The sequence below is a fragment of the Macrotis lagotis genome, chromosome 1 (genome assembly GCF_037893015.1).
Source record: "Macrotis lagotis isolate mMagLag1 chromosome 1, bilby.v1.9.chrom.fasta, whole genome shotgun sequence".
NCBI classification, from domain to species: Eukaryota; Metazoa; Chordata; class Mammalia; order Peramelemorphia; family Peramelidae; genus Macrotis; species Macrotis lagotis.
Window position 1 is genome coordinate 395,084,501 of NC_133658.1, and position 9,768 is coordinate 395,094,268.

Sequence of the window (9,768 nt, forward strand, 5' to 3'; positions counted from 1 at the left end):
GTCACGTCAGGGCACCAAAATTGTGCAGTGAATAGAGCATCAACCATGGAATCAGGAGGACCTGAGTTCAAATCTGACCTCAGACATTTAATAATTACCTAGCTGTATGACCTTAGGCAAGTCACTTAACCCCATTGCCTTGCCCAAAAAAGAGATACTGCTTCATTTCAGTCATGTCCAACTCTTCATGACACCATTTGAGAATTTCTTAGAATGATACTGGAGTGATTTGTCCTTTCTTTCTCTAATTTATTTGACAGATGAGAAAATTGAAGCAAATAGAATTAAGTGACTTGCTCAAAATCACAGTTAGTGTCTGAGACTAGGTTTGAACTCATAAAGATGAGTCTTCTGATTCCAGGCAGTGCTTTATCTACATAAGTAGCCTTGAGACTCATCATCATAGATGTTAATCATTGAATCCCTGGTAGGTGATGAGATCACAAAATTAAAGAGAGAGAGAGAAAAGAAGAGGACCCATGACAGAGCCATGTGGGATATCAAATATTATTGGATATGACATGGATGAAGATCCAGTAAAGGAAACAGAGAAGGAGCAATCAGATTGATGGAAAAAGCATGGGGAAGAGGTTCAGCACAGAGGACTGACAAGTAATGGAATGTTAAGTCTCTGATCACATGCTGGCAAGATAAAGCTTGGTCAGGAGGTCTATGTTGACTTTTTTTGGTTTTTGCAAGGCAATAGGGCTAAGTGACTTGCCCAAGTTCACAGTCAGGTAATTATTAAGTGTCTGAGACTGGATTTGAATTCAGGTCCTCCTGACTCCAGCATCAGTGCTCTATCCACTGCACCACCTAGCTGCCCCTAGGAGGTCTAATAAGACAATTCTCTTTGATCTCTTGCTGACAGAAAGGGTCACCTGCCAACAGTGAAGAGGCCAACCCAGAGGGTCAGCACAGGATGGAACGGCATCTCTCTGATCCCTTGCTATGCATACATATGATGGAAGGGTGGCAGGGAGGTATATTTTGGTTTGGAAAGTTACAGAGATGATAAGTGCAACTGTAGGTTCAAGGAGGAATGGCAACAATGATTTGATTATGGTTCCAGAACAGGAAGCATTGGGAAGAAGTATTTACAAAATATGCAGGGTATCCAAAAAACCCTAGTTTAGTTTTTAAGTTATAATCAACAAAACAGCAAATCAACCCCTGGTAGGTAGTATCAGCCAATTTCCAACATGTAAATGCTCACAATGAAAATTTAACAATTGGTTTTTTTGTGAACCATTATGAGCTGGTTCTTCCCATGTTCCCCTTCTCAGTTATGAAAATAAGTACTTGTCAACTTGGACATAAGTTTCTGGGTTCTTTAGCCACCTTGTAGTAACTTTTCTTCACAGGTGAACTTCTCTAGAAAGAGTTGACAAAGTAATTCTTTACTGTGTCCCTTTGTAATTTTTTTTGGAGTTCACAGGTTGTTTTAAGAGATAGGTTAGGGAAGCTAGGTGGCATAGTGGATAGAGCACTGGCCCTGGAGTCAGGGGGACCTGAGTTCAAATCCAGCCTCAGATACTTAATAATTACCTAGCTGTGTACCCTTGAGCAATCCACTCAATCCCATTGCCTTAAATAAAAATAAATAAATAAAAATTTTAAAACAGAGATAGGTTACTTCTACTACATATACAATGCCTTTCGAACATTCTCTTTTCTTCAGACTTAGTATTCTTTTTTACCTTTGCTCTACCCAGTTAATTCTGAAATGACTGCTAGGTCAATAATCAGGTATTTCCTGTCCACTATGATATATTTTCATTTTGTGGTTGTGTTTTTTGCTTACCACATATAGTGCTTTTCAATTCTCTTCATTTTTTTCAAGGCAATGGGGTTAAGTGACTTGCCCAAGGCCACATAGCTAGGTAATTATTAAGTGTCTGAGGTCGGATTTGAACTCAGGTACTCCTGACTCCAGGGCCAGTGTTCTATCCACTGTGCCACCTAGCTGCCCCCCCAATTCTCTTCTTAAATAAATGGTATATAGGCATGAGGCCTCTTGAGTAGTCAACAAGTATCTGGACTCTTTCATTTCTTGATTCCAACTCAACATTTCATTTCTTGATTCCAACTCAACATTTTCCCAAAGAGTTTCTCTCATTTCTTCCCTGATGCCTATCTTCACATTGAAATTAGCGAGTATCAAGATATGTTACATTAGAGGTCATTATCAAGTTCTTCAGTGAGTGTTTTCTATATCTTCATTCTATGCAACCAGAGCTGTACTGGAGCCAGCTTGAAGTGACTGGCAAGAATTGAAAGTTAAATTTTCAATGCGAGTTTTTACACATTGGAAATCAGAAAACACTATAAATCAAAGCTTGATTTATTGTTTTATTGATTTTCTTGACATAAAATAATGGAGAAAATGTTCATAATACAGATAAAACTTAAGAGTGTGCCATGTATACATTTTAGGGAGAGCCACTTATTAAACCAGTATACCCCTACAACATTTGCTAACATACACAACAGTTTTCTTCCTAGTGTTCTTACATCTAAAATGAGCATAATAAAGTGATATTACTATGTGTTCCTTGAAATCATTTTTCTCATTGGCATGGGCACAATATATAGATAATTCTTTAATTTACCTCTCTAGAAAGAATCCATATGTGATCCTTTCATTTAGCTGTCACTTCTTTATCTTCTAGTTTTCTTCATGATCAAGATGGGGTTAAATTCTTGGAGCTGTGAATCTATTTGGAAAGGAACATTGACAAAGTGACAAATTTAGCTTACATACAAGCAGAGCAATTCTTGTCTAAGAACTATGGATTTCTGGGGCATCTCTTTAAATCCAATTTGCCACCATCACTAGCGAAGTGGAAGTGATCCATATTGAACCAAATTATTCTATCATCTCCATTCTTGATCATCACAAGGCTCCAAGTTCTTCACCTTTTGATTTGTTTCAAGGATCACCATGGCCAAAAAATTCATCGGATAGTGATGGTCTTTTAATAATGAATATCTTTGTACTTACCTAGACTGGTCTTTACACAGGGATTCAGTACTGGCCGTGCCATCAGGAAGAGTCAAATTGTACCTTAGACACTTACTTACTGTGTAACTCTAAGCAAATCACTTCACTTTCTGTCTGCTTAAGTTTCTTTATAAAATTGGTGATAATAATGGCACTTTCTTCCCAGGATTCTTGTGAGAATCAAATGTGATATTTGTAAAACACTTTGTAAAACTTAAATCATCATGTAAATGTCATTTATTATTAGTAAGATCAATCTTCCTTTGGAATCATTTTTAAAGACTTATAATTGGTAGAAACTTCCAAAATTTGCACATTGTCTTTGATCAATCAATTAATATACATTTATTAAGTGCCTATTATGTGTCAGATACCATGTTAAACATCTTCAAGAATCTAAATCACTTACTTCCATGCATGTGGTCTCCTTTTTAAAAGAAATTCATATTCATATTTCTATAATATCACATATTTTTAAAATTATTCTGCCATAATTGCCCCCATAATAAGTGAGATTTATAGAGTAAATATGATTAGCCCCATTTTATAGATAGTACTTCAGAGAGGGGGAATGATTTGCCTGTTAGCAAATGGTAAACTCAAGTCTTCTGTCTGCGTGCCCAAAATTCATTCCACTATACTATCCAGACTCTTACACTGCTCTTGAGGGAAAGGAAGAAAATTAGCTAATCTTTTAGAAGCCTAAGTGAACAGCCTCCATTTCACCATTTCCCTCATTCTCAGCAATTTGCCCATCTAAGCATATTTACTGAGATATTGCCCCTTCTCAGGAATGAATCACTAAATTAAAATATCTAAGGCTTGGGGAATTACTAAAATCCATCTTATTTGAGTTTGAATTTTTTAAGTTGCAAATAGAATTGTTTATATGTGTATATATATATATATATATATGCATATGTGTTATACTTACACATATTATGTAATATAAAAATATATTCATATATGTGGTATAGTCACATATATGGCATTTATCTAAACATTTTTCTCTCAAACTCTCTCTATCTCTATTTCTCTATATCTATCTCCATATTAAAAAGAATGAAGAAGCAAGTTGGCAGAATTTAGAACACAAAGTGACCTTAGAGAATGGCTAATTGTGCCCCCTTAATTTTATAGATGAGGAAATTGGGATCCAAGGAATAACAAGACCAGGTCACTCAACTAGAAAGTAACAAAAATGGAATCAGAATCTAAGTACTTTGATTTCAGATCCAATTCTCTTTCAAATATGCTGCCTCTTCAGTAACATGAAAATGGGGGGGGGGGTTGGATTATAGAAGCAAAATTTATAAAGAAGGGACAAATTATTCTATCATATCCATTCTTGATCATCACAAGGCTCCAAGTTCTTCTAAGCTACTAAAGGTTTTCTTCGATCATACTAGAGTTTGGGGATTTCATCTACAAGCTCTGATGGGTCTAGGAGGATCATTTCCATCTCTTTTCACTATATAATATTCCTAATGAATAGCCAATCGGGAAAATAACATACAGAATAAAACTCAAACTTCCAGGCAAGATGGCAGAGAGAAGCCAGGCCCTATGCTAAGGTCTACTCATCTTCCCTCATGTATAATATGAAACAAACCTCTTAATAGAAATCCAATCAGCAAAACCCAGAAAGAGAAGCAAGAACAACACCTACCTCAAGGTCTGTCTTCGGGGATCATGGGTGTGCTCAGAGCAGAGAGCCAGCAGGGGCAGGGGGAGAGTCGGACAAACCTGAAATCAGCCCTGGGGGCTTTCACTGTGAGAGATGTGGCAGTGGGACAGCGGGTCTGGGACTTACCATAAGGGCTGGAAGGTAAGTTCCAACTTCTATACCACCCCCTACTGGCCAGGAGGAGATATTACACTGTGAACAACGTTTCTAGCACCCTTACTGGTCGGCTGGAGAGATTACACCCAGTGAGCAAAGCCTCTAGCACCCCCTACCGGCCGGCCCACATGAAGTTACTAAACCCAGTGCGTAAGCCCATTGGGAACCCAATACCAAACCTCTGAAGAAAGACCAGTGGAAAGGAGGGTCCATAGAAAAATTCCCAGAAGGAAAAGATCCTAACTCAGAGAGATATAGAACCTCTGGGGAGAATATGATTTGATCTCCAGCACAGAAAGACTGCCTTGAAGAAATCAGGAAGGTCTTTCAAAATCAATTGGAAAATTTGGAAAATTTGGGAAAAGAAACCCAAGAGAAGATTAACACCTTGCAAAAGATAATCTAAAAATTATTGGTCTTCCTGAAAACATTGAAGAGGAAAAAAAGACTGGACTCAACATTACAGGATTTAGTGATGGAAAACTGCCCTGATATCCTGGAACCAGAGAGCAAAATAGTTATTGAAAGAATACATTGATTGCCTGAGGGGCAGAGCATGTCCCAGAAGCCTCTGGGCCAGGGCACTGGCCCATGGATCCCCCACTGCCTGGCCCACTGGCCTCTGCCCCTTCCTCTCAGCAGCATCGGAGGACCCGAGGCCTCAACCCCTGCAGAAGGTGATGGCCGAGGCCCCAGCAGCGAGAGCAGCTCCTGGAGGAGGTGAGGGGAATCCCGTGGCTCCCGGGCCAAGGCGCCCACAGGGGCCATGCAGCCTCAGGGCCATGGGCCAGGCCTCCGCTCCTCTGCTGGGCCTCCTCCTCCTCTGCACCTGCAGCCTGAGCTGCCCACTGGCCCTGGCAGAATTATTTACTCATCTACCAGCTCCACAGAACCCAAGAATTCACCTCTATAATTTAGAACCAGTTCTAAGCTGGGATCCTGTTCCCATAAGCAATCTTACAGGTCCAGTGCTCTACAGTGTGGAATATAAATACCTCAGTAACAACTGGAGCAAGGTGCATTGTGTTAATTGTACCAGAATTGCAGAACCAATATGTAACTTCACAGCAGCCAGAAGTCCTGGGTGTTTTCCATATTATTTCAATGTTCTTTTACATGTTAAAGCTCTCCTAGCTCATTTCTGACTGAACATTGTTTCCTCAGTTTCAGCATTTGCAAAGTGCAACAATTGGACCTCCTTTAGATGTTATTGTAAGGCCCACAATTAATGGCTCTCTTATAATCCACTTCCAGCCTCCCTTCAAAGAAGAATTGCAATGTTATGTCTATTACTGGGAGAAAGATGGGGGAAAAGAGGTTGAGTTGGGCCCTCTCATCTGCCAATCCTTTCAATTGTATGACTTAAAAGTCCCAAGTAAATACTGCTTCCAAGTGCAAGCAAAATTGTTCTTTGAAGGGAAGGGACGTTGAGGACAATTAAGTAACATATTTTGTCAGAAAACCTCAGCTAAGGCTTCAACTAAGCTTCAACAAAAATTATAATAATCCTTTCGGTAATTACCGCATTGATTCTTCTGGTCCTGCTTTATTATGTTCTGGTACCATATTTCCAACATCTAATAAAGAATTATTTTCATTCTCTGGGAATCCCATCCCAGATAAAAGAGTATTTAAGTGATCCTAATGAACCTATTTTAGAGGCACTGGACAAGAACAACTTAGTGGAAGAGGATTGCTGGGTTTCCTTATCTACTGTTTCCTGCACAGAAGATAATCATGGTGTCTTTAGCAGTAATTTAAGCAACATGACCTAGAGTCAATAAACTGTAAAGATTACTGTCTAAACTTTACAAGAGGCCATTTTCCCATATTTCTGTCTACCACAGATGCCATATTTAAGGACTTGAAATGAATTTTATTTTCCTTTTTAAATGCACATTACTGGCCTGGTGAATGCTCAATTATAAGCTATCTTCCTGGCCTAGGAAAAAAGCACTTTTTAATGTACCCCCCCCAAAAAAAAACACCAAAATTACTCTTAAAACATGTACTACACACCTATAATACCTTAATTGAGAGGCAACCTAAGAATAATGGAAAGAACTGCAGTCTAGGAGCTGGATTTTTATTTTCCAGTTGCACCACTATTTTCACTGGGTGGCCATCAGCAAGTCTCTTCAACTCTCCCTGCCTCGTTTCCTTCATCTGTAAAATGAAGTTGAAGTATAGAAACTTTCAGGTGTTTCCTACCTCTAAATTTCCCTGGCTGGTACCTCAATGAAATTGTAAGCTAGATACTGGTCTTGGCCATGTTCCAGTTCTAAGAAAATGTTTTCATTTAATTTTTTGCAAATAAATATTTCTTAATTACAAATTTTTAAAAATAAGATGATAAAATTTTTTAATACAAAAAAAAATACATCGATACTCTCCAGAAAGGGATCCCAAAATGAAAACACCAAGGAATATTATAGCTGAATTCCAGGACTATCAGATAAAAGAGAAAATCCTGCAAGCAGCCAGAAAGAAACAATTTAGATACCAAGGAACCACAGTAAGTATTACACAGGACCTGGCTGCATCAACATTAAGGGATCAAAGGGCCTGAAATACAATATTCCAAAAAAGTAAGGGAGCTTGGAATGCAGCCAAGAATTCATTGTCCAGCAAAACTGAGCCTTCTCTGCCATGGCAAAAGATGGACCTTTAATGAAATAGGAGACTTCCAACATTTCCTGATGAAAAGACCAGAGCTTAATAGAAAATTTGGACTTCAAACAGGAAACTCAGAGAGACATATGAAAAGGTAAAAATTTAAAAGGGGGGGGGGAACTATTATCAAATTAGATAAAACTAGCTATATCCATACCTGGGAGAAAGACTTTAATAACTCTGGAGAATTGTAACTCTATTAGAATTTAATCAGCCAGAAGAGATGGACACTAATGACTTATTCAAGAAACTGCTCTCCATTAAGATGAAACTGGCTATATCCTTACGTGGGAGAAAGACTCTAATAATTCTCAATAATTGTAATTCTAGTAGAGAGAGAATATACTTAGCCAGAAGTGATGGATACTCATGACCTTTCTGTGACTCAAATAGAATTATTTAAAAACAATACCTCCTTAAAAAGGAGGACAGTTGTTGGGTCCGTGGGGAGAGGAACTCAGACAAGCACCAATGTGGTGAATAAGCTGCTTCATTTATTGATCACAAGATACATTCTTTTATACTCTTCATTTACGTAATCACTTACATAAGCGTTTTAGCAAGCACCTTTTCACATGCATACCATACATTTTCCTTGTGTTTGTCTTAAGTGAATGTTTTGAGAACCAAACAGTGTTTTGAGAACCAAACAGTGTTTTGTACTTCCTTATCTGAGCTCTGGAGTACATCTTGCTTGTTAAGGCATGTAGCTATTTTTGTGCCAATCCTCCATAACCCTTGGCCTGAAGCACATAAGACACCACATCTCTCCCTTTTCTTTTAAAGGCCTGGGAGACCATGTTTTCTAGAGATCTCTGACAACACAAAAGGATGCATGGTCTGAACAACAAAAACATAACAAGCATTAAGCAAATTACAATTATAGGTTTTATAAGTACTAAAAGCCAAGCAGGTAATCCTAAAGATTTTAACCAATCCTTAAAGAAATCTTCATGTACAGTTATTTTATCAAGGTTTTCTTGTAATTTTTTGGTTTTAGCATAGATTGAGACACTATTATCTGAAATATTAAAGCAACATAGACCTTCAAAATCCTCACAACCATGATTATGTAATAAAAGCAAGAAATCTATTGCAGCTCTATTTTGCACTGCACAGGAATTATACTGTTGGGAACTTTTACGTGTTTCATTTAATGGTGCTATTGAAGGGATCACCAGCTGATTTCAGGTTGATACACATACGTTGCTGTCCTGTAGCATTAGCCAGTGTGAGCCACATATTTTCTTGATGCTGTAGATGCTTAGGAATCAGATGAGTCACAAGAGCCATGGCAGGGCAGAATGCAAGCAACAGCAGAAGAAGTATCATTCTTCAGGTGAGGTTTTACCCACTTTGCAGGAATCCACTGTGGTTTTGATGAACCTGAAACAACACAAGCATACCCTCGTCCCCAGGTTAGTAATCGATAAGAACTGTCCCAGCAAGCAGTTTTAGGATCAAAAACAGAGACAGAAATGTCAACATCGGCAAAGTGTGCCGTGTTTGTTGAAAAGTGAAAGTAAAGGGGCTTGTTATCTGAGATGGAGTGCCTAGGGTTAAGTCAGTTTAATACATAGATTGCTTTGCTCACTATGTTATGTGGTGATTCCCCAACCTCCCCCTTTTCTTTTAAAAACAAGGCTAAGTATTTCTTAACATCCTGATGAGCCCTCTCAATTAATGCCTGTCCCATGGAATTATAAGGGGTGCCAAACTTGTGCTCAATACCCCACAACTGGAAAAAATGAGATGCCCTCTTCTAGGTATAACCCAGGGCATTATCAGTTTTGATACTCTGGGGAATGCCCAGGGCTGCAAAGGCTTGCAACCAGTGCTGGACAGAGTGCTTAGAGTTAGTAGATGGTGCAGCTGTAGCCCAAAGACGATAGTCTTTGAGCAAGTGTCAATTGTCACATGTATGTGTTTCAGCCTCCCAAAAGGTGGGAAATCAGTAACATCGGTCTGCCAAAGTTGGCGGGGCTCCAATCCTCACGAATTGGTTCCATCCTTTTGTAGGGGAGTCGTTTTACTGCAGTCAGGGCAAGAGGCAACAGTCATTCTCACCTGTGTCAGGGGCAGGTCGAAGGTCTGTGCCAAAGCCTTAGCCGATTGATGGAAAAAGGAATGTGAGGCTAGGGCTTGCTGATATGGCATCTGTACAGTGGCAATGACCATCACCGGGTGGCCCACAGCATGATCAATGACATTGTTTCCTTCAGTAAATGGTCCCAGCAGGGAGGTGTGG

The 9,768-nt window shown here is 39.1% G+C and overlaps 1 pseudogene; it reads left to right on the forward strand.

The window, feature by feature from the left end:
* Positions 1-5,629: 5,629 nt before the first annotated feature.
* On the forward strand, positions 5,630-6,622 carry LOC141502484 (interferon gamma receptor 2 pseudogene; annotated as a pseudogene).
* Positions 6,623-9,768: the final 3,146 nt, after the last annotated feature.